Source organism: Bos grunniens, chromosome 1 (assembly GCF_055505025.1).
Source record: "Bos grunniens cultivar Pamir isolate PY7600 chromosome 1, Bosgru_T2T1.0, whole genome shotgun sequence".
NCBI lineage: Eukaryota > Metazoa > Chordata > Mammalia > Artiodactyla > Bovidae > Bos > Bos grunniens.
Window position 1 is genome coordinate 59,152,216 of NC_141165.1, and position 23,686 is coordinate 59,175,901.

Sequence of the window (23,686 nt, forward strand, 5' to 3'; positions counted from 1 at the left end):
TTACCATCAGAATGGCCAGAACTATTTCAAACTTCAGCATTTTGATGACTTCATAGATGAATAACAATGTGGTTGGTTTTACTAAAAACATCAGAAGAAACAACCTTTTTCCTATTCAACCCCATTGCTGTAAGTACCTCATAAAAAAATAAAAAAATTATTTTGTTAGCCTTGATGTTCAAATGTCAGAGACACTAAATTTACTACACAAACTAAATGTGATGACTCTGGTTGAAAAAAGTTTTCCTGTTAATATTATAAGATCTGTTTTTCAAAAAAGACATCTGGACAGTTCATTTGAATGGCCACAAGAGAGCAGTAAGAAATTAAAGCTTACGAAGATGACTCATGGTCACACTTTCTGTGTATGCGCTCTGCTATTAGGAAGAATCAAAAGACAGACCTATTTCTATTTGTTCTTAAGCTTAGAAATACAGTTTAGAATTTCTTAATTTTTTAAAACCCTTTAAGAAGGACAATATAAATAGCATTTGCTGAAATTTACTGAAAAGAACCTTGAGCTAGGGTTTTTCTGAACCTCAAGTTCAAGAGTGGAAATAGAAGACAGTAATCACTCTGGGCAAAGGGACCTCTTGAGCAGTCATCCAACCCATCCCTTCGGATTATTCAAGCCTGACAGAAAGGTATGTAACTCATTTACAAAGTCCCTCAGAAGGAGATACCAGAATCCTGTTCTAGAACATGGCCATCCCTTTAAAATGTTAGCTATGAGGAACTGTATTTTTACGTGTAATCCTGTTTCCTCATGTTGTAATTTAGCTACTTCTTTAATAATATCTAGGGAGACAGTGGATGTTTGCACAAGGCCTGTCCCTTTTTCTGTATGTGTCCTGTCCTTTTCTGCACATACAAACTTTGCCACTTTTTACTTGGAATTTTGAATACTGTGAATTCACAAAATAAATTTAAAAATTAAGAGTTTGCAAAATGACCAACAATAGCCGCAATATACAAGACGCTGTTAAGAATCAGTCTCGGAAAAAGATTAAGAGCCAGTAGAAGAATAGACAAAGGACAGGAATGGGCAATTCACAAAAAGCAGACTCTCAGCTAGTCAGTAAACAATGATCCATGTTTAACAGTAAACAAAGGAATGTAAATTAAAATGGGGTACCTTTTTATTATTAGGTAAGCATAGGTTTAAAAGAATTGTAATGTCCAGTGATAGCAAGAGAGAGAATACTAATAAACATGGGGCATTTGTTGGAACAACTTTCCTGAGGGCAATTTGGAAATATATATCAAAAACTAAAAAAAAAAAAAAAAAATTTGAATTTTCTCTAACCTAGCAATTTGGCTGAAAGGAATTGAGTCTATAGAAACATTCAAGCAAATACAAGCATAGGGTGTAATAGGAAAAAGAATTGGGAAAATAAAAACTTAAATTGTCTCAGAAGGAGAATTGTTTAAATAAGGTATAGCCACACAAAGAGACTATTATGCAAATCATTAAAAATACTGCATATATTTATTGATATTGAAAACCATTGTTATATTTTAAATTAAAATAAGATTGAAAACAGCAGGGTATGATTTCACATAAGTAGTAATTGTGAATGACTACATAGAAGAATGTCTGCATGATATACACCAAATAACAATTATCTGCGGGTAATGGGCTCAGATTTCTGTCTTTTTTTCTATAGACATTCTTATAGAGTCTGCATTTGTGCTTGTTTTTAATCAATTATGTGTTACTTATAAAATTTGTAAACACACAGTCTTCCTTAGCCCATGTCAGTGACATGACATGCAACCTATTTCCTTTTTTTCTGGATGTTCTAAATGATCACGTTGTCATTGATTTTGAAATCCATATTCAACCTACAATTAAGATAATGGAATATCTTTTGAAAGGGATTTTACTGAATTTGGCTTCTATGTAGCTCAAGATCTCTGATAAAAGGAAAACTTTCCACTTACTGCAGATTTGGAAAGGAAGACTAGCTTTCCTACTATAAACCACTGGCAATTCTTCATTTAACTCCCAGTTCAAATTATCTTTTGATTTCTAAAATTGTCAACTATTGACTATCTGCTATGAACCTAGTACTAGATTAGACCTCATGACAAGCTGCAAGATAAGTATTAGCCTCAATTTCAGATGGCACACAGGCTCGAAGAGGCTCAGTATATCGCCTGTGAGGCTGAGTAGTACAGAGGAAGAAGGAGGCTCAGCCCTACACTCTTTAGGAGCCACAGCTTTGCATTTTCTTTTAACATGAAGTAGGCCTTTTTCCTAATTGCTCACTTTTTTTCTTCGGCATGTTTCCTCAACCATTTGAAGCTCATTTTCCTTCTACCCCTGCCCTGAACTCTTCCAGATTAAAAAAAAGAAAGAAACACAAGAAAGTCTGAGATGCCTTTCAAAGTTTTATAACTTTCTCCCTGCCTTTATTTGCAGAAATTGAGGATTGGGCTGTGAGGGTGGGTACAAGGCAAAGCCCGGTGGGCCCGTTCAGAGTCCCCCTCCTCAACTTAGCACCAATGGTCTGAATCACCCTGAGATAACTGCCCACTTGTTGTACTTTATGGTTTCTGTTTACAAAATAAGAACAGGTTTTGTTGTCATTCTCCTTGGTCAGTTACAACTCCACCCCTCTTGAAAATGTATTTTATCCTTCTTAGAAAAATCTAAAGAATGTATCATGGCGATGTAAAATCAGAAAAGAAAGTAAGTGCCTCTGTTTTATCCATCACATATGAAAATGTCTCTAGCTGCCAATCAAAGTGTGTCAATAGCCAGTGCTTTTATTTTATTTTATTTTATTTTTTTCATAGCCAGTGCTTTTAAATACTCTCCACTCTGTGGTTCATGGGATGACTTAGCAGCAGGGCATTGAAGTTTGGGCTACACAATGCAGACAGCTTTGCCATCAATGATGAGTAAATGCACTAGTCATTTCCAGTCTCCGTTCTAGCTACCTTTGAAAAGGAATTACTTCACCATGCCCTGACCATTACCGTCTTGGGTAAAGAGGATTTTTGAACTTCAGAGGATGTGCTGATTCTTACCAGTGTCTCCCTACCCCTTTTCTTTCCTATTCCCTGAACACTGTTCTGTTTCCACGCCCAGGCTTTTTGTTTATGCATGCTTTTAAACAATATGTTAAAAACAAGAAAATAAGTTTGAACTTTAAAATAAATCTGAAGGGAACCGAACAGAGCAAAGACATTCAAACAGTGAATGTGCAGCAAGACAGAGACATAGGAGATGAAGGGAAGGGCTGTGGGTGGGGTCGGGGATTAGAAACATGGGTACTTCCTTTCCTATCAGCTCACCAAGTTAGGATGAGTCACCTAACATTAATCTTTTCTGGAAAAGGGGATGTAAGGCTACTTCCTTAAAGAAATTCTATGTGAGCAGATACAGTAATATAGCAATACAAAACCTCTTTGAAAAATGTTCCCATAAAAACTCCAACTAGTCTTTTTATCTCTCAGCTTGCTTAGCCTTTACATGTTGGAGATCATGACAAGATACTTCACTGACATTAAAACAGGGGGAATGTTATCACTCAATTTTTTTGAAACTTGGCTTTTTTAGTAGAGTTAATATGTTATACCGGAGAAGGCAATGGCAACCCACTCCAGTACTCTTGCCTGGAAAATCCCATGGATGGAGGAGCCTGGTGGGCTGCAGTCCATGGGGTCACTAAGAGTCGGATACGACTGAGCGTCTTCACTTTCACTTTTCACTGTCATGCATTGGAGAAGGAAATTGCAACCCACTCCAGTATTCTTGCCTGGAGAATCCCAGGGACGGGGGAGCCTCGTGGGCTGCCGTCTATGGGGTCACGCAGAGTCAGACACAACTGAGGTGACTTAGCAGCAGCAATATGTTATACAGCAAGTATGAGATTGCTCAACTTAATTAAAATAAAATATCAGATTCCAATTGCACTAACATTCATGAAGTACCTAGCCTGTGTTGGATTCTCTCTCTAGGTACGAATAGAAACTAAATGAATGTAGGGCTCTGGCAAGAATTAAGGTAACTGTAGAATCTAGGGAATGAAAATTAATGGGCCCTCACATAGCTGTAGTAGATTAAGACCAGTCCTGGGCTTTTTCTGGCTAGTGGGCTTAACTACTAATAAATTCAATGATTTGGTCATTCAACCATCCACCCAACACAAAAGAACATCCAGTGACTATTCCAGACCAGGCAATGACCCACCAAAAGTAAGATAAAGTCCCCCTTTTCAGGAAGTACATATTACTGTATAGGGAGACCAAAAATAAACACATAAGCCAATGAAATGATTAGAAAACACTAGAGAATAATGAGTATCCTGAAAGAAAGAAGGTAGTTAAAGGAGAAACCCTAAGAGGGTTCCTTTATTTTTTAGTTTTTTTTTTTATTTTTTATTGGAGGATGACTGTGTTACCGTGTTGTGTTGGTTTCTACCGTGCAACAGCCGGAAGTGCCTATGTATGTATATATCCCCACCCTCCCTCCCCGCCACACACCCCACCCCCACATCCCACCCCTCTAGGTCATCACAGGATGCCAATCTTCGCTCCCTGTGTTATACAGCAGCTTCCCACTTGCTATCCATTGAACTCATGGTAGTTTGTGTATATGTCAATGCTACTCTCTCAGTTCATCCCACCCTCTCCTTCCCTTGATGTGTCCACAAGCCCATTCTCTACATCTGCCTCTGTATTCTTGCCCTGACAATCGGTTCATTAGGACCACTTTTCTAGATTTCATACATATGCATTAATTTATGGTATTTTCTATTCTTTTTCTGACCTACTTTATTCTGTAGAACAGGCTCTAGGTTCATCCATCTCATTAAAACTGACTCACACTCGTTCTTTTTAATGGTTGAGTAATATTCCATTGTATAAATGTACCGCAGCTCCTTTATCCATTCGTCTGTCAATAGACATCTAGGTTGCTTCCATATTCTAGCTATTGTAAATAGTGCTGCAATGAACATTGCGGTATATGTGTCTCTTTGAATTATGGTTTTCTCAGGGTATATGCCCAATAATGGGATTGCTAGTTTAATTTTTAGTTTTTAAAGGAATCTCCAAGCTGTTCTCCATAGTAGCTGTTCTTTAGATAAGGTGGCTCTGAGAAGAGTTGTTGGAGTTGGTGACATGATGAGTAAGTTGAGATCCAAAAGATGGCTGAGAAATCAGTACTGTGATGAGACAGAAAAAGAGTATTTCAAAAAGAGGGAACAACCAGTTGAAAGTCTTCAAGTTAGAACCAGAAATAAAGTCATTGTGAATAAAATATAGTGCACAAAGAGAAAGTAGTAGTAACTGAAGTCAGGAAAATGATACAGCCTAGATTATGGCAACTTTTTGATGTCACAAAAAGGAGTCTGGATGTTGATCATCATGTAACAAAAAGTCATTGGAGGATTTTAACAGGAGAAAGGAAAGATCTTACCTGTATTCATTTTTTAAAGAAAATTCAGACTCCTCTGTGAGGAATGAATTATAGGAGAGCACGAATGAAAAGAAGGAGACAAGTTAGGAAGCTTTATCAGTGACCTTTCAGGTTTATACAGGCATATATAGAAGCTTACATTGATTTATGTAAGAAGCTGTATAATTCATCCTTATAATAAAAAGATGGTGCCATGGACCAGATTCACCATGTAATATTAGGTAGGACTAGGACTTTTTATGGTACACCTAAAAGTCTTTGACAATGTTCCTTTGAAATATAATAATAATGGTCTCACCAAATGAACTTGGTGGTGACAGAATTAAAGCAGATGAAACCACAGCTCTGCACTAGAAAATTAGTTTCTCTTTGTGTTTGACTCATTTTGATTTTCTCCTCAAACTTAAAAGAGCGTTTTTACCAGAATTGATAATATAGATAATACTCACTCTGTGTTCACCTCCCTAAAGACGACCCCTTGGATTTCCAATCTCCCCAACCATTGCAAGCTAAGAAGAGGAAGGTAGGGTCAATAAGCTGCTGGTGCTAACATGGAAAATGAGAAGTAGAGCTGCTAGCCGAGCATAGGTATATGTCTGGACTTCAATAAGGCTGTAATCAGAACCACATTGCTTTGTAACAGGAAATCTGGGCTTCTAAGAACTGCAAAGTGGAGATTTACCAACTGACCTAATCATGCAAAGAAAATGTCAAACTGCAATAACAGATTTTTGTACTCCTGTCTGCTTAAAGAGCAGAGGTTGGGGCCCCTGCCCAGCACAGATCATGAGGCACACAATTGTCCAGGCTCCGTGTTTCAGTACAGAGTTTTGCTTAAATGTGCCAGATATTGTTAAAAATACAAAGAACCCTGTTCATAAACACCAGGCTTTCTACCGATCCAAAAGCACATGTTTATTTGTGTGGTCAGTGGCCTGCATATTTTAAGAATCATGTAAATAATAAAGTCAAACTACTTTAGTTGGTAAGAGTGAAATTGATGGCCCAGTAATCAGACACATTTGTGGGTTGTTGTATCTGTGCATACACTATTGATGAGAAATAGTGGCCAAAGACTTGTGAGAGACTTTATAAAAATACACTTCAAAATTTACATCTTCCCTAGTGGGAAAGAATGGCCTTTCTTTTTTTTTTTTTTTGCTTCAGAACACAAGTGGAAAACAGATATAATAATTTTTAAAACTTATAATGACTATTCATTAGCTACACCTTAAGGAAAAAGAAATACAACAGTTTAAGGCTAATCAGACCTGGAATGGAAAGCTATCTAACCATTAAATATAATCAGAATATTTGAATTACTTCTTCCTTACCTTAGGGAACAAAAGTAAGAGACCAAAGTTCTGAGACCAAGACAATCGATTGTTGCCCCATTTGAATCCTAACTAGAAAAAAAATTAAGTCAAGAAAGTCTTCAGAATCACAGAATACAGTGGCCAATCCTAATTAGCTTTAGAATATGTAGATGCTTCCTTGAAATGCTTTCACATTTGTTTTAGACAAATAGATGTTCTTTTTGAAACCTAAGTTTTGATGGAGTAACCACTTTGATAGTATGCCACCCTACCCTCACTCTGCTGTCTATAGACACCTGTAGCCTCAAAACATGCTCACTGCAGACCTGAGTCCAAGCTAAGGTCATCACCAGTTGACAACCTTTTTTTTTGAAGTGCTAATAGAAAAATTAACATTCATTTTTAAAATTTATATATGTATTTTTACATTGCCTATTTTTACGTATTTATTTTTCTCAGACCAAGGCAGAGATTAAGTTGTAGTTAGCATATAAATAACTCAAGATCACTTTCTGATTTTTGGCAAAGCATGGCTGGTCATTTGTGATCTTTGCAGCTTCATCTGGATGGTGGACTTTTTACTTTTGCAAAACCGAGAGTTGCCATCTCCATTTTGATCACAGCATACTTTCTCTCTGAGCCTGCCTGAGGCCTCACCACAGAGGGCACTGAGTAGCAGCTACAGAGACATGAAAGCTAGTTGAGGGGACGAAACCTCCTTGCTCCTCCTGAGCTCTGTGCAAGTGGAAGTGAGTTTTCTCATAGAGTAAACATATGAGAATCTGCATCTCTAGAGCCCATTCATGTCACACTTTCTTAATAAACTGCCAAAGAGAGAGCTGAGGGAAAATCGCTAGGACTTCAGACAATCTGGACTTGGTGTTTTGTTGTTTTTTTTTTAAAGAGAGAGATGTAAAGGTAGTGCTTTTGTATCACATCCATTTTGTCCAAATAGGCTAACAGATACAGTCAATAACAAAATGGTCAAGATGGAAAAGCAAAGTGCTCAATGAAATCAGAATCAAATTCCATATCCCCCAGCTCACCATGTTCCGACTGCCAAGCCACGTGGTGTATGATGGCTTTAAAGTGAACTACAACTTGCATGGGGCAGCAGGGTTGGCCTTGTTTTCAATTGTACTGTTATGGGACAGCTGATTAAGGGGAGTCACAGAGCAGACCAGATATTCAGCTTTTGACTTGAATGTACTGCACAGAGGTTCCTTTTGGGTATCAGAACTAATAACAAGAAAAAGCAGGAAACAATACCTTTAGTAATTAAAAGGAAAAGAAAGAAAACTGCAGCTTTAGGTGTGCATTTAAAGAGTTACTTCTGACTCAAATTCTGCATGATCATAGATCCAGAACAAAATTAAGCCAATATTTGATTGTTAACTAATGATGTGAGTTAAGAAATCTAAACCTTTCTTAGAGATAACTAGTATTTATAAAGATTTCATTTAGCATTCTATAATATAAATTATTTTAGTCTCTTCAGTATCTTTAAAAACACTCAAAATACACTGTTTAAAGCCTCAGGCTTAACAAGGTTAAACACACACTCTGGTAGGAAGAAAAATTGACTTACAAATTTGGAAATTTTCACTGAGTTATATGAAATAAGAAGCTAGTTATTTCCTGCATACTAAAGGTGAACAATATGCTTTTTCCCAAATAATTACAGGGTCAACATCACCATTACCCAAGGAAAACATTTAGGATAAGTAACTTAAAAATATTAATATAAAAGTTAATTTTCAGAATACATGGTTATGATATTACTGAGTTATTTCCTAAATAATGAATAATCCTCATTATTCTATTTGAGATATCAGGGTAATTTAGATTCGTCTAATATCCAAATCCCATAAATATATTAGTAAGTATTACCTTTATGTTGGCCCAGAGAGCTACAGCAATAGTTCTTACCATGAAAAGGGAGCTGGAGTAAAAATCAATTTAAATGAATTGAGGAGGAATGGTCCCATTTAAATAATTATCAGTTACCACTTTCCCAAATGAGATTTTGAAGAATATCCTATTTTACTTGAATATTTATTCTCAAACAATTTGGATTACTTTCCTTTTTCTGTTACTGCATTCACATTTCTAACCTAGAGATTCGGAAAAATAAATAATTTGCTTCTATGCCATTGTTCAGTTGTAGAATGATAAATGACCTACCTGGATAATGAGTGATTATTCATTTGTCAAGCATCTCCAGTGAACTTTATTCTAAATCTATGTAAGTATTGAGGGGCATTTGTGAAATAAACAAAGGGAAATAACAGAAAACAATAACTTGTCTTAATCTTGCACTATTTTATGAATGAGGGACTCTCCGGCTTGAGACTCACAGTTTGGATTTACTTTTAAAAGTATTGAGTCATGTTTTCATGTATATTCTACAAGTAGAACGGTGTTTCTTACTACTGAGGCATACTGTCTGCAAGAACTAGAAAGGATTCTTTATGTTTGCTGTTTGTGTGTTTTAAGACTTCTAAATTTTCTTTCCCAAACCAATGGAAGCATACAAACGTTGCATTGTAAATGCACACAATGGTGTGAGCTAACCTGAAATAATATGACTGTTGTTGACTGTGATTCTTAAAAAAAAAAATTTCCCCCAGCGGCTGCTCCTGACTCCAGTTTTGAAACATTATTTCCATGCATATCCATGAATTATTTAGAATTTCTGACTTTGCAACTCTCTTTTTATGCTGATTTTAACTCTGGTTTTGAACCATTGTCCTTAGAAAGATGAAGAATCTGTAAGACTGAGTTCCACACGAGCCCCCTATTTATGTAAAAAGGTTCTCCATAGGTACTTGTAATTTCCAGATTGACTTTCTTGTTCAACAAAATGAACACATCATTCACTAGAGTTTTACTATAAACCAATGTAAAATGAGAGTTTATGTAGGTACAGAAACTACAAACATAATGCAAAACAATAAAGAATAATTTTGCATTATGACAATTGTATCTGGAAACAGAAAAGTCTCTAGCATTTATCAAATTATGAGTCATCAAGGATGATTGAGCTCTCAAAAGCTTTCCTACCCATATTTTTCAAGTTAAAAACATTTTATTCTAGTATCTTTTTAAAAAATATCCAAACAGCTAGTTCAGAGAAGTATTCTTTTTGATATATGGCAGTCAATTTCGTCAGCAAAGAAAAAGGATTAAACACTTGCTATGTAAAGGAAAAAATTTTAAATTAATCAACTAACTGTCAGATTATTGCCATGAGGGTGATCACGTACAGGGTACTTTTCTATACAAAGACCAACCATCCTTGTATTTGGAGGAATGGCAATGTCATATGGGTGCAAGAGCACTAAGAAGTCTGTAATGGAATCTGTCTTCAAACCTAGCTTTGTTTTCTCCTTTTACTCTTGCCTTTTCCCTTCTTCCCTCTCTTTTCCTTATGTTCTACTGAAGTTTTGGCGTCTCACTGCTCAACTCAAATAGAGCATCTAGGACCAAGTAGGCTTTTCTATTTGATTTGAATTTTCATCCAGATTATTTGCATCCTGTAGACACAACACCATTTTTCAAAATACGATCTGACATCTGCAGTTGAACTCCACAGTTCAACTGCAGATGCCAAAAATGCAAGGTGCTATGATGGCGTTTTATAGTGTCTAGTGGAAAAACTCGTAAGTGGAATTCTTTCTCCATCAACTTTCTTACATTAAAACGATCAATTTTTTAAAATAAACTCAGGTTTATGGAAGAATCATCAAACGCAAATGCTTGGTTCCTTAGGGCAAAGCGTCCCAGTTAAGACACATTTTTATAATTTGCCTCTATTCCAAACGTTTGATCATTTTACTATGTTTGAGGGAGTGAAAACTTTCTCTTCTGGTGCTTCTTGTATTCCCCAATAAATGTTGTTTATAAAAATGGTAAACAAATCTGATTGAATACATAAAATGGCCATTTAAGAATATAGCCTAAAATAATCATTTTCAAAAGAATTTTAAGGTAACAATATTGCAGATTTTTAGTAAAAAACAGGTTTTGGAAGTTTGTCTTGATAGTCAAACTATGAAAAAGATATTCTAGTAATATCTTTAAATTTTTAATATTTCAGTAATACTTTAATAATACACCATATTTAATAATTCCTGAAAAATTAATACAACATAATACTATTACATATCTCAGGAATTATTAAAATAATATATGTAGATTTCATTTTTAAATTACTGATAAAGTTTAATTTGCATTGCACTTTAAAGTCAACAAATTTTAAGGAATTCCATGCTTTACAAATGAGTGTGGATATAAATATGAATTTTTTAAAGCATACAGACTACTCCAATGGTTTTGAAAATCATCTTAAGTCTAGTTTTAACTTTACTGTTCTGTGTTGTCAATAGTATTAAAATAATTTAAATTGAAACTTGTTAAAGAAAAAAATTAACATTGTTACATATTTTAGTAAGTTATCAATTCAAAAATATTTATTTGTAAAAGAAATGTTTATTTATTAGTTCCTTCTATTACAAAATAAAATAATATAATATTCTTAGGGAAACAATGACCTTTTTTTCTCAATAAGGTAGATTTGTGTTCCCTCATTCCATGGTGTAAGCACAAACGGGAAACAAGAAATATATTTTTCTGAACTAGTTTAAAATCTTTTTTCAAGAACTGGAGCATACTTTGGATGTATGTTTCTCAGCTGTTTGTTTATTTTTTAGACAGGATATACCAGTAACTTCCTACAATTTTAACCCTTTTGAAAAACACACTTGTTCAAAAAGTCTTAATGGCAAAAGATAAAAACAAGAATCACTGACACATTTATAGCAGGAAATTTGAAAACTTAAGTTTTGTATTTTCTCTGCAAGGAAATTTTTTTTTTCCCCAAATGCCTTTGCAAATAACATAGAGCTCATGATAAACAAGATGTGCCTTGCAAAAAAGATCACGTGTTAAGTAGCTAACCCAAGGTGCAACATTCCCCACTTTTTCCTAAATTATTAGGAAACACTTTCCAGTGTCAAGGAATAGCTTATTTATTTATATTTATACAATGTTTAAGAAATGATAATGCACTTTTAGTCAAGAAATTACTTAAGTGAAATTATATGACTTGTGACTAACACTGTGTGCTTTTGTTTTTAAAAGGGAAAATAGAGTTAAGTACATTGTTGGGATGTATTTATAGCACATTTTTATTGTTAGGTTATGCTTTCAGAGCTTTAGGAACATTTGAGAACAATAATCAGTGGTGTGTAATGGTATTGTTAGTGGAGTCCTTTCTATTGAATTTTCAAGATGTTGTAAAATGAGATTATGTGAGTAGCACCTCTGGACACTTTTTCCCATCATTGTGTTGGTATCAATCGCTGACTTCCACCATTTCTCCGGGTATTAAATAGAGACACTGTTTCCCACTGCCTTGATTGGAGGGTTTATAATACATGACAGAACTGATAACCCTACTGAGATTAAGCATTGTAACCTTATGAAAGCTAAATGAAACCTTCAGCTACAGAGAGTGTCTCCAAGACAGATCAGAAAAGGTATAAGAAATTTTACTTTCATCACTTATTCTGACAAAGCACTTCTCCACATAAGCATATCTAACCCAGAAAGATAGTGAGAAACCCTGCCTTCTTTAGCTTCAGCCACAGACTAGCAGCCCTGCTACTGCTGAGACAACCTTTGTCAGATGCAGACACTATAATACCTCGTTGCAGAAACCGTGGCATGCCTGCAGGTCCCTTAGTGCACACGGACAGACTGCCAGCACACAGCAGATCAGTTTGCAATTGGGAGGGCTCAGCATGGCTGGAAATTGAAGTATGTATGAAAAACGGTATCTATTCCTGGCGTTGCCCCTGGAGTCATCTGTAACTATAGAAAAAGCCTTCTCATGAAACTTGCCTGTTTTCCCACCACCACCACCCCCCCCCACACACACATACGAAGAAAATGAAATTTAACAATTGGTCATTGACTCTCCTCCATAAGGATCTGTGGAGTCAGATATTAACCTATCATCTAATCTGATACATTGAGGGTCGTATACCAGCTTGCGAGGCCTGGCTGTAGAGACCAATATAGCTACATCCAGTCACTGGCACTGTAAACGGTTTTGTTACATTTATCATTCTCATTGGTTATGGGCAATCCCCATGACCAAAGTACAGAAATTGTATACCCTTTACTCACCCGTCTCCAGACTTTTAAAAAAGCAGCTATCTCAAGAAAGCCTTGGAGAGTGCCTTGTTAGCAGAGAACTGCTACCTAGACCTGAAAGGCTTGTAAATCTTCCCACCTCTCATTTGTTGTCCTTACTTAGGTTGATCCCTCTTTCATATCTACCCAATCCACCTAGTGTTCTCACTGACTTAGAAGCTTAGTCCCCACCCAACTTCCATGAAATGTTGCCTGGATTCTGGCTCAGAACTCCCCTTTTCTCTCTCAATCTGTATGTTTTTCAATTCATTTCAATAGGGAACTATCAACTGACACATTGGAAAGAATATAAGCTAAGGCTTGAGTAGCTGGTGACAATTTAATGTTGTAGAAAGCTTTTTCAGATGATCAGTTGACAGTGCCTTAATCCAAAGGAACTGTTTTTTTCAGTATTTTTTCTAAATGTTTATTTATGTTTTAAAAAATCTCAGATACAGGCATTTTCTGACAGGAGCTTTTAGTTAACTACAAAGTTACAGTGCATTGTGATTGTCTAATGCTATTCTGAGCTCGTCAAATAAATGATACACAAAGCCTTTCATTTAATTCTGGGCTCCTTATTCTAAAATGATTGACAAATCATAAGGTATTCAGATAAGCATGACAGAATAGGAGTTCAGTTCAGTCGCTCAGTCGTGTCTGACTCTTTGTGACCCCATGGACTGCAGCATGCCAGGCCTCCCTGTCCATCACCAACTCCCGGAGCTTACTCAAACTCATGTCCATTGAGTCAGTGATGCCATGCAACCATCTCATGCTCTGTTGTCCCTTTCACCACCCACCTTCAATCCTTCCCAGCATCAGGGTCTTTTCAAATGAGTCAGCTCTTCACATCAGATGGCCAAAGTATTGCAGTTTCAGCTTCAGCATCAGTCCTTCCAATGAACATTCAGGACTGATCTCCTTTAGGATGGACTGGTTGGATCTCCTTGCAGTCCAAGGGACTCTCAAGAGTCTTCTCCAACACCACAGTTCAAAAGCATCAATTCTTCGGCATTTAGCTTTCTTTATAGTCCAACTCTCACATCCATACATGACTACTGGAAAAACCACAGCCTTGACTAGACGGACCTTTGTTGACAAAGTAATGTCTCTGCTATTTAACATGCTGTCTAGGTTGGTCATAGCTTTTCTTCCAAGGAGCATGCATCTGTTAATTTCATGGCTGCAGTCACCATCTGCAGTGATTTTGAGCCCCAAAAGTAAAGCCTGCCACTGTTTCCACTGTTTCTCCATCTATTTGCCATGAAGTGATGGGATCAGATGCCATGATCTTAGTTTGCTGAATGTTGAGGTTTAAGCCAACTTTTTCACTTTTTCACTTTCATCAGGAGGCTCTTCAGTTCTTCTTCACTTTCTGCCATAAGGGTGGTGTCATCTGCCTATCTGAGGTTATTGATATTTCTCCCAGCAATCTTGATTCCAGGTTGTGCTTTATCCAGCCCAGCGTTTCTCATGATGTACTCTGCATATTAGTTAAATAAGCAGAATAGGAGAGAGGTCTGAAAATCAAATCACGTTAAGAACAATGAAAGTAACTATGGATGTTTTACGTTGAGAAATCTTTCAGATGAGACACCCTCATGATCTTCAATGAACAGGGTTATAGCAGGAGGAATTAGACTTATTCAGCATGGTTCCCAAGAACTCCATGTTACAAGAAGAAAGATGCAGCTCTATGTATAGAAGAAAAGTATCCCATAGATCTGTTAAAAATGAGAATCTTCTTTATGAAAATATCTGAGACAAGTATCAAATGACTGCAATTAACAAAATGTTGTTCTCAGTCACTCAGTCGTGTTTGACTCTTTTCAACCTTGTGGACTGTAACCCACAAGGCTCCTCTGTCCATGGGATTTTTTTTAAATTTTATTTTATTTTTAAACTTTACATAATTGTATTAGTTTTGCCAAATATCAAAATGAATCCGCCACAAGTATACATGTGCTCCCCATCCTGAACCCTCCTCCCTCCTCCCTCCCCATACCATCCCTCTGGGTCATCCCAGTGCACTAGCCCCAAGCATCCAGCATCGTGCATCGAACCTGGACTGGCAACTCGTTTCATACATGATATTTTACATGTTTCAATGCCATTCTCCCAAATCTTCCCACCCTCTCCCTCTCCCTCTCCCACAGAGTTCATAAGACTGTTCTATACATCAGTGGGATTTTTCAGGCAAGAATGCCAGAGTGTGTTTGCCATTCCTCCTCCAGGGCATCTTCCTGACCCAGAGACCAAACCTGCATTTCCTATGTCTCCTGCATTGGCGGGCAGATTCTTTACTACTGAGCCACTTGGGAAACTCTTAACAAAATATTACTCTAGAATAATTTTTAAATAGATTATTGAGAGGGAAAAAAAAAAAGAATTAGGAGACATTTGCAGAATGCAACTGCAGGCAGTGCAGTCAAGTTTCCTAGAAATCTCCTCTCCCTGTCTCTTTCTCTTGGGAATCACACAGACTCCTCTTTCTCTTTTTCTCTTAAATATGCTACATTCTTCTCTCTGCAGAATGAATTGATCCTCAGAAATTCCTGGTTTCTGTGCCTCCACAGTTTCAACTTGCGTGTGGCTCTGATTTGCCATAGCAACAACTCTATTATCATCACCATTTTCCTTAGCGTTCTAGAACCCAACAGCATCTTTCTTCCATTTCTAGGTTTTATGGTTCAAATTCTTCCAACAGGGTTTTGTTGGTTCCTTTTGAGTCCAGTTTCCCACACATGATTCAGTGCTGGGAGAAGGGGCAGATTTCTTTTAGAAGAATATGAGGGAGAGACAGTCACTAGAACTGTTCTAGTCATCTAGAACATGGTAGTGAGTTCTCTCCCTCTGGAAGGGAAGCAGAGACTAAACAATCATCCTTGGCATTAAAATCATCTTGAAAGTGAAAGTATAAGTGTTAGTTGCTCAGTCTTGTCCAACTCTTTAGGACCCCATGGACTGTACTGTAAACTGCCAGGCTCCTCTGTCAATGGGATTTCCCAGGCAAGAATACTGGAGTGGATTGCCATTGCCTTGTCCAGGGTATCTTCCTGACCCCAGGATCAAACTTGGGTCTCCTGCACTGCAGGCATGTTCTTTACCTTAGTCCACTATTATGTCCACTATTAACATCACCTTAGTCAAAGTCACCATTGTCTCTCATTTGAAATATTTCAAATGTCCAATTTGTATTCCAAGATGACTCTTAACTCATTTCCACATTGCAGCTATAGCAACTTTTCCAACCAGTTCTAACCATGTCATCATGTTTAAAACAAGACTTATCAGACTCTAAGTTCAAAATCAAATATCCTTTAAGAATCCACATAGTCTGGGTCTTGCCAACCTCTCTGGCCTCATCATATACTTTGCTCCTTGCTCTGTGCTTGGACCACACATTTCACTTTCAAAAATGAAAATTTACCAAGTTTCCTATCACCTCAATACTTTTAAACTTGCGACATCCTGTACCAGGAACACTTGGTTCTATCTTTAGGTTAGCCAATTTCAACTGAGCCTTTACATCTCAAATTAAGTATCGTGTCTTCAGATAGGTCACCCCTGTGAATGTTTGCTTCCATGGCACACAGTTGTCATTCCTGTAAATTTCAACCCAGTTGAATTCTTTAGTTCAATGTGTGTTTTTCCCACCAGAATATAAAATCAATGGGGACACCTCCTAATGTCCAGTGAAGTCCATGGTTTACATAAAATATAACTCAATAAATATTGTGGAGAAAATGAATCATTGGAGAGATCTATGTCTAATACCAGGTATTCTGAAGATGTGAAATTATTATTTCCTCACATTTCCAGAGATGATGAAAATTTGATACATCTTAAAAACCTATAGACATAATTAGAAAAAGCAAGACACTTTGTGAAAACTTATGAAATCAAAAGTATACTTTAAAAGGTGGTGTTATTTCTCTATGCAGAAGGAAAGGAATAAAAATTTTATGTGGGTTATTGTTTGGTGTAAATAAGCTTTGGAGTAAAGAAATTTCAGACAAGCAGGAAAAATACCAGATTTTAATTCTTTCAAGAAATTCTTATTTCAAGTACCTAACATATGCTAGGAACTATTCCAGATATTTTAGAAGCAGGGCGAAAAAAATAGAAAGTAATCCATGCCCTTAGGGAGTTTATATTCTAATAGCACTGTTAATAAGATACAAAAAAATATTTTAAAAAATTAAAATAGCAAGGTGTTCACCCAGACTTGGTTGATATTTTAAAACTTAAATATTTCTGAAGTTGACCTATAAAACATTAGTGTTTTCTCTCCTATCCATTAATCTCCTAGGGAATCCTCTAGATGTTGCATAGATATATAAGGAAAAGACTGTAAATAAATATTGAAACACAGATAGATGTAACTTCTTTGGTAGATTTGCAATTCAGAGATTTATGTCTAAATAAATTATGTAAATATTATTTGAACTTGGATAACTTAAATATTTCAAAGTAACAAAAGGCTGAGATTCTTATGCATCACATACTAAAAATTCTATCCAAAAGATTTACAAAGAATAAGTTAATTTTAGTGACCCTGCCCCTCTTTGCTCCCTTTAACACCCAGCAAAATAACAGGGAGATTATGGAGAGAACAAGATTCCTAATAGTCCCCGGGTCAGATTGGTCATGGGGATGTGTGAGAATCTAGATGCCAAGAGTAGAAAAGAAAACTTGGGGAAAAAATTGATATGGTATCTCTTTTAATCCCTTTTGTTTTAATTCCAAAGGATTCTATGTTGGTGCAAGGTAAACAATACACTCTGTAAGAGCAAAGTTCACAGCACAATAGAGGCTCCAAAATGGATGTCAATGCAAAAGGAAATTGGGCCACTTAGAAAACAGAATGCTGCCTTTCATCTTAAAAATCCAAACCAAATTTAACTCAGAGAAGACAATTCTGAACTTAATAGAGGTCTGTGGCTTCTGTCATTGGTTCACTTAGAACTCACATCTATGTCCAACAGAGATCATCAATGCAATATCTGATAACACTAAGAAGTCATTCATTCATTTGAGAAATATGTATTCACACCTAATGTATATTAGGTACAATTTTAGCTGATAAAGATAAAGAATGAAATAAAACAAACTCTGTCTTTACACAGAGTACAATCTAGAAGATAAACATATAGAAAATAAATAGATACATGTCTAATATAATGTCAGATAGTGATAGCGCTATAAAAGGAAATGTAACAATGTAAGGTGATTGTGAATACTTGGAAGTGGTCTTTAAGATAAGATGGACACATACAACTTGTCTGTTAAGGTGACATTTATGCCACAGAGGAGTGAACCAGGAGAAGCAGATCCAAAGAGGACTGTAGAGAGGGAGCTGGGCCACTATGGGCCATAATAGGATATAGTGGTGGCTTGGAGAAGAGTAATAGGAGGTGGTAAAAATAGTCAATTCAGGAGAAAGAGAAAGAGAGGAGATATTATCTACCTACTCAGGCTCACAAATAGAATTTTGGTGCTAGATCACCAGTAAACATTGAAGATTCCATCAAAGATGATAAAGACAGCATCAGTGATACTTGTAGTACCAGTGCAATTGTTAAAAGGCTCTCTGGTAGTGACCATGGAACTGTGTTTCCTGATAACAACATGGGTAATAGGAGCCAAAATAATAATAGAAGCAAGGTAGGAACAGTTATTATAGTAAGTACCAATGTTGGTGAGGCAGGTAAGAGAGCATCTAATATTTATCAACATACTTGCTTTAGACCTTTTGCAAGTGAATGGTGGAACCTCAGGTCTGGAAAAGGCAAAGCATGGATCCTGGAGGATAATAATGGACTATTAAAATCTCAACCTGAAAATCTATTAAAATCTTAATCCTGAAAGATGATGCTGTGAAAGTGCTGCACTCAATATGCCTGCAAATTTGGAAAACTCAGCAGTGGCTACAGGACTGGAAAAGGTCAGTTTTCCTTCCAATCCCAAAGAAAGGCAATGCCAAAGAATGCTCAAACTACCACACAATTGCATTCATCTCACACGCTAGTAAAGTAATGCTCAAAATTCTCCAAGCCAGGCTTTAGCAGTACATGAACCGTGAACTTCCAGATGTTCAAGCTGATTTTAGAAAAGGCAGAGGAACCAGAGATCAAATTGCCAACATCTTCTGGATCATGGAAAAACCAAGAGAGTTCCAGAAAAACATCTATTTCTGCTTTATTGACTATGCCAAAGCCTTTGACTGTGATGATCACAATAAACTGTGGAAAATTCTGAAAGAGACGGGAATAGCAGACCACCTGACCTGCCTCTTGAGAAACGTATATGCAGGTCAGGAAGCAACAGTTAAAACTGGACATGGAACAACAGACTGGTTCCAAATAGAAAAAGGAGTACATCAAGTCTGTATATTGTCACCCTGCTTATTTAACTTCTATGCAGAGTACATCATGAGAAATGCTGGGCTGGAAGAAGCACAAGCTGGAATCAAGATTGCCGGGATAAATATCAATCACCTCAGATATGCAGATGACACCACCCTTATGGCAGAAAGTGAAGAGGAACTAAAAAGCCTCTTGATGAAAGTGAAAGTGGGGAGTCAAAAAGTTGACTTAAAGCTCAACATTCAGAAAACTAAGATCCTGGCATCTGGTCCCATCACTTCATGGGAAATAGATGGGGAAACAGTGGAAACAGTATCAGACTTTATTTTTTTGGACTCCAAAATCACTGCAGATGGTGATTGCAGCCATGAAATTAAAAGACGCTTACTCCTTGGAAGGAAAGTTATGACCAACCTGGATAGCATATTCAAAAGCAGAGACATTACTTTGCCAACAAAGGTCCATCTGGTCAAGGCTATGGTTTTTCCAGTAGTCATGTATGGATGTAAGAGTTAGACTATAAAGAAAGTTGAGTGCTGAAGAATTGATGCTTTTGAAGTGTGGTGTTAGAGAAGACTCTTGAGAGTCCCTTGGACTGCAAGGAGATCCAACCAGTCCATTCTAAAGGAGATCAGTCCTGGGTGTTTTTTGGAAGGAATGATGCTAAAGCTGATACTCCAGTACTTTGGCCACCTCATGCAAAGAGTTGACTCATTGGAAAAGACTCTGATGCTGGGAGGGATTGGGGGCAGGAGGAGAAAGGGACAACAGAGGATGAGATGGCTGGATGGCATCACTGACTCGGTGGACATGAGTTTGAGTGAACTCTGGGAGTTGGTGATGGACAGGAAGGCCTAGTGTGCTGCGATTCATGGGGTCACAAAGAGTCGGACATGACTGAGCAACTGAACTGAACTGAACTGAAAATCTCAACCAAATACTAGCCCCTGTTGTAGTTGCCATGCTTGGTATAATAAATTTGTTAGAGCAGATTAATAAAGACTCAGGTGACTGAATATGATCACCGATTGGGTTAAGTACATTCTTTTCTAATTGTAGCGGAATGGAAGATCAGGAACAGTTCACAATCACTTGAGACAGACAATGGCGTATATGTCTTATCTTGTCCTCGGGGTTCTTTCACTCCCTGTCAAAGGATCATCCAACAACCTACACCACATAGATATTCTGCAGAAAATCAGGTTGGTCCAATATCTTGATGATGTCATGTTAATTAGACAGAATGATCCAGAAGTGGCAAGTATATTGGAGATTTAGAAATAAACCCAAAGAAGATTCAGAGACGAGCCAGTCACTGAAGATCTTTGATATGCAGTGGTCTTGGACTTGTCAGTGCTTCCCATCAGGTGGATTCTTGAATGGATTAACTCAAACTTTATACAGGCCAACAATGAATGACAGCTACACTACTGCTTACACATGGGTAGTACTGAAAAAAATCAGTGATAGGAAATTTTCCTAACAAGAAGAGCTTTTGGCTTTAAATTCAGTTATTTTGTTCCCCAGGCCACCCACTTTGGATAAAATGATTAGTTCAGTTTAGAATATATACAGCCTTGTAATTAATTGGATTGGTTATTCTGAATCCTAATAGAGAAAAGATTGGCAGGTGAGGGGTAGAAAAGTTTAGGAAAAAGGAATGTGTGTGTGCTCAGTTGCTCAGTCATTGTGACCCCATGCACTGTAACCCATCAGGCTCCTCTGTCCATAGGATTATCCTGGCAAGAATACTGGAGTGAATTGCCATTTCCTTCTCTAGGGGATCTTCCTGGTCCATATGGATGGCTTAATATGAGTGGTCATGAAATATGAAGATCTTTGTATCACATAATGTCTCTCACATGACAGCAGTTGCCGGAGAGGAGGACTTAAATAACAAAATAGAAAAAATGACTCAATAGTTGACATCACCCTTCCTGTCATTGGAAGCCCCCATTCTTGCACAATACATGCAGGAATAGAATAACCTCGTGGGAGGAATGGAAATTCTACACTGGATCTAAAGCACAAGCTAGCTTTCCTTCACTGAAGCATCTAGCTACCACCACTGCCAAATGCCAGAAACAGTCATCACTGAGTCCTCTATATGGTACTTCTTCAAGTAGAACAATTTTGGAGAAGCTGATGATACTGGACCCCTTCCACCCATTTTCCACGTGTATTCTTAGTATAGATTTGCCTTTTTTTGCTTGAGGGCTTCAACTAGCACCATTAGTGGAGGGTGTGCAGACTCTCACTACTAACACAGCAATACTAACAACACAGCACTGCATACGACTAAGGAATCCGCTACAGCAAAGGAAGTGTGGTGCTGGGCACAAGACCATTGGATCCATTGGGCGTATCTCATGCTGCACCACTTCACTGGCCCGACAGAATAGCGGAAGAGTGTAGTGAAGCGGCCAGCCAAGAAATTATACATTCAGTCCACTGAGTCCAGGACCCAAGACGTATAAATGAGTGGTGCCACTACCATAATTCCCATTGACCTGAGGAATTTGTACTTCCCATACTTGCCTGTTTAGAGATGCTGATTCCCAGAAGGAAATGCTTTCAGTGGGGAAAAGCACTTATATTAAACTTCAAGTCACGGCTGCTTTCTAGTCACTTTGTTAAGAGACCTACAGCAAGGAAAGAGATGACTATGCTAGCAGGGATGATTAGCCTTGATTATCCAGGAAGGGAGATTTGCCATTACACAAAGGAGGCAAGGAAGAGTGTGTTTGGTACTCATGTGATTTACCTCGGTGTTTCTTGATACTTCCTCACCAATACTGATGGTAAATGGAGAAGTGAAGCAGCACAGACCGAGAAAGGCCTGGTGACCTGGAGATCAGACCTCTGAGAGATGAGAGTCTGGGTTATCCCCAAAAGGTAAGTCACCTCGACCAGCATATGAACTAACTGAGGGAAATTTAAAATCTGTTATAGAGATGGGAGACAATGAATATCTGTTGCAGCCTCAATAGCAGCTACAGCAGTAGCAGCTATGGTTAACTGCTATCTTGTTAGCTGTCTTGCTAACATTTTTCTTTTAAGTTTCTCCAGGTAAATACGTTCATCAGGATCATGAAGGAGCTTCTCCGAGAAAGTGGATATGAGCGATGCCAAGAGTGGAGCTAAGCCATCCTATCTCTATGGATGCTGGGGTATGCTATGCATATTTTCCTGCTTCAGTGTTAATCATTCAGTCTGTCACCTACTGGAAATTGCCCTCAGATGAAAGGAGTCACCTTGTCCAAGACCATGTTCCGTTTCCAGGATCAGCCCTCCTCCAATGACTGGTTGATGCTCAACACAAAGGACCAGCACCTTGACACAATTTGGGATAATTCTAAAGGCCATCTCAGCTTCAAAGGATTCCACAAAGTGGGTTGAGATCTTCATTGTAACTGCATCATAGTGCCACCTCTCTCTCCCCTCTCCAGTAGTACCTCCTTCACTACCAAAGGTATTGTTTCCAAGAACACTCCTTAATAAATTTCCTACAAACAAATCTCCAGCTCAAAGTCTTTCTTAAAGATCCCAATCTACACCACAGGATGAGGTATTACTTATTATTATTAGGTGCTTAGTCTACTTTAATCTTATTCCTGCCCCCCAAAACCTGCAAAGTTTATATTAAACTTTAAGTTTATATTAAACCCAGGGGATGTGGGTTCGATCCCTGGTCCAGGAAGACTCCACATACTGCAAGTCAGCTAAGCCATTGAGCCTCAGCTACAAGTCCACGTGCCCTAAACCCATGCTCTGCCTCAAGAGAAGTCACTGCACTGCAATGAGAAGCCTATGCACCTCAACTAGAGAGTTGAACCTGCTCACAGCAACTAGAGAAAGCCCAAGTGCAGTGACAAAGACCCAGAGCAGCCAAAAATAAAATTAATTAAATAATTAATTAAAAAATTATAAAGTCAACCCATTACAGTTGAGGAAAGCGAGACTTAGAAAAGTTGAATGCCTTACCCAATATTGCACCATCTATAACTGGTGGAGTCAAGGTCTGAACCTGATAAACAAACTTCTCAAGCCTGTGCAAAATATTATGAATGGTTGAGTATTCCTGTCAGGGGCAATCATGTGAACAAAGACAGAGATAAATAGATAGATGATAAATTATATAGATAAGAATGAAATATAGAGTATTTTATTAAGGGTAGTAGTGAATGGTGGCCAGTGATTGGGGACATGAGGAGCAGTAGGAAGAAATAAGTTCAAAAAAGAAGAGCTCAAATTTAAATAAGCCAAGAATGCCAGAGCAGAAATGGGCTTACCCAATAATTGAAACAGTTTTATGAAATTCTCAAATGAATGCTCTTATCTCCCCAAAGGAAACAACAAAACAGTTCAGT

General features: G+C 37.5%; 1 long non-coding RNA gene across 1 annotated transcript; it reads left to right on the top strand.

The window, feature by feature from the left end:
* The first annotated feature begins 354 nt into the window (after nt 1–354).
* On the top strand, nt 355–22,833 carry LOC147379490 (uncharacterized). The gene is made up of 2 exons (XR_015133326.1): nt 355–644; nt 22,377–22,833. It is a non-coding gene; the product is annotated as an uncharacterized LOC147379490 (long non-coding RNA).
* Nucleotides 22,834–23,686: the final 853 nt, after the last annotated feature.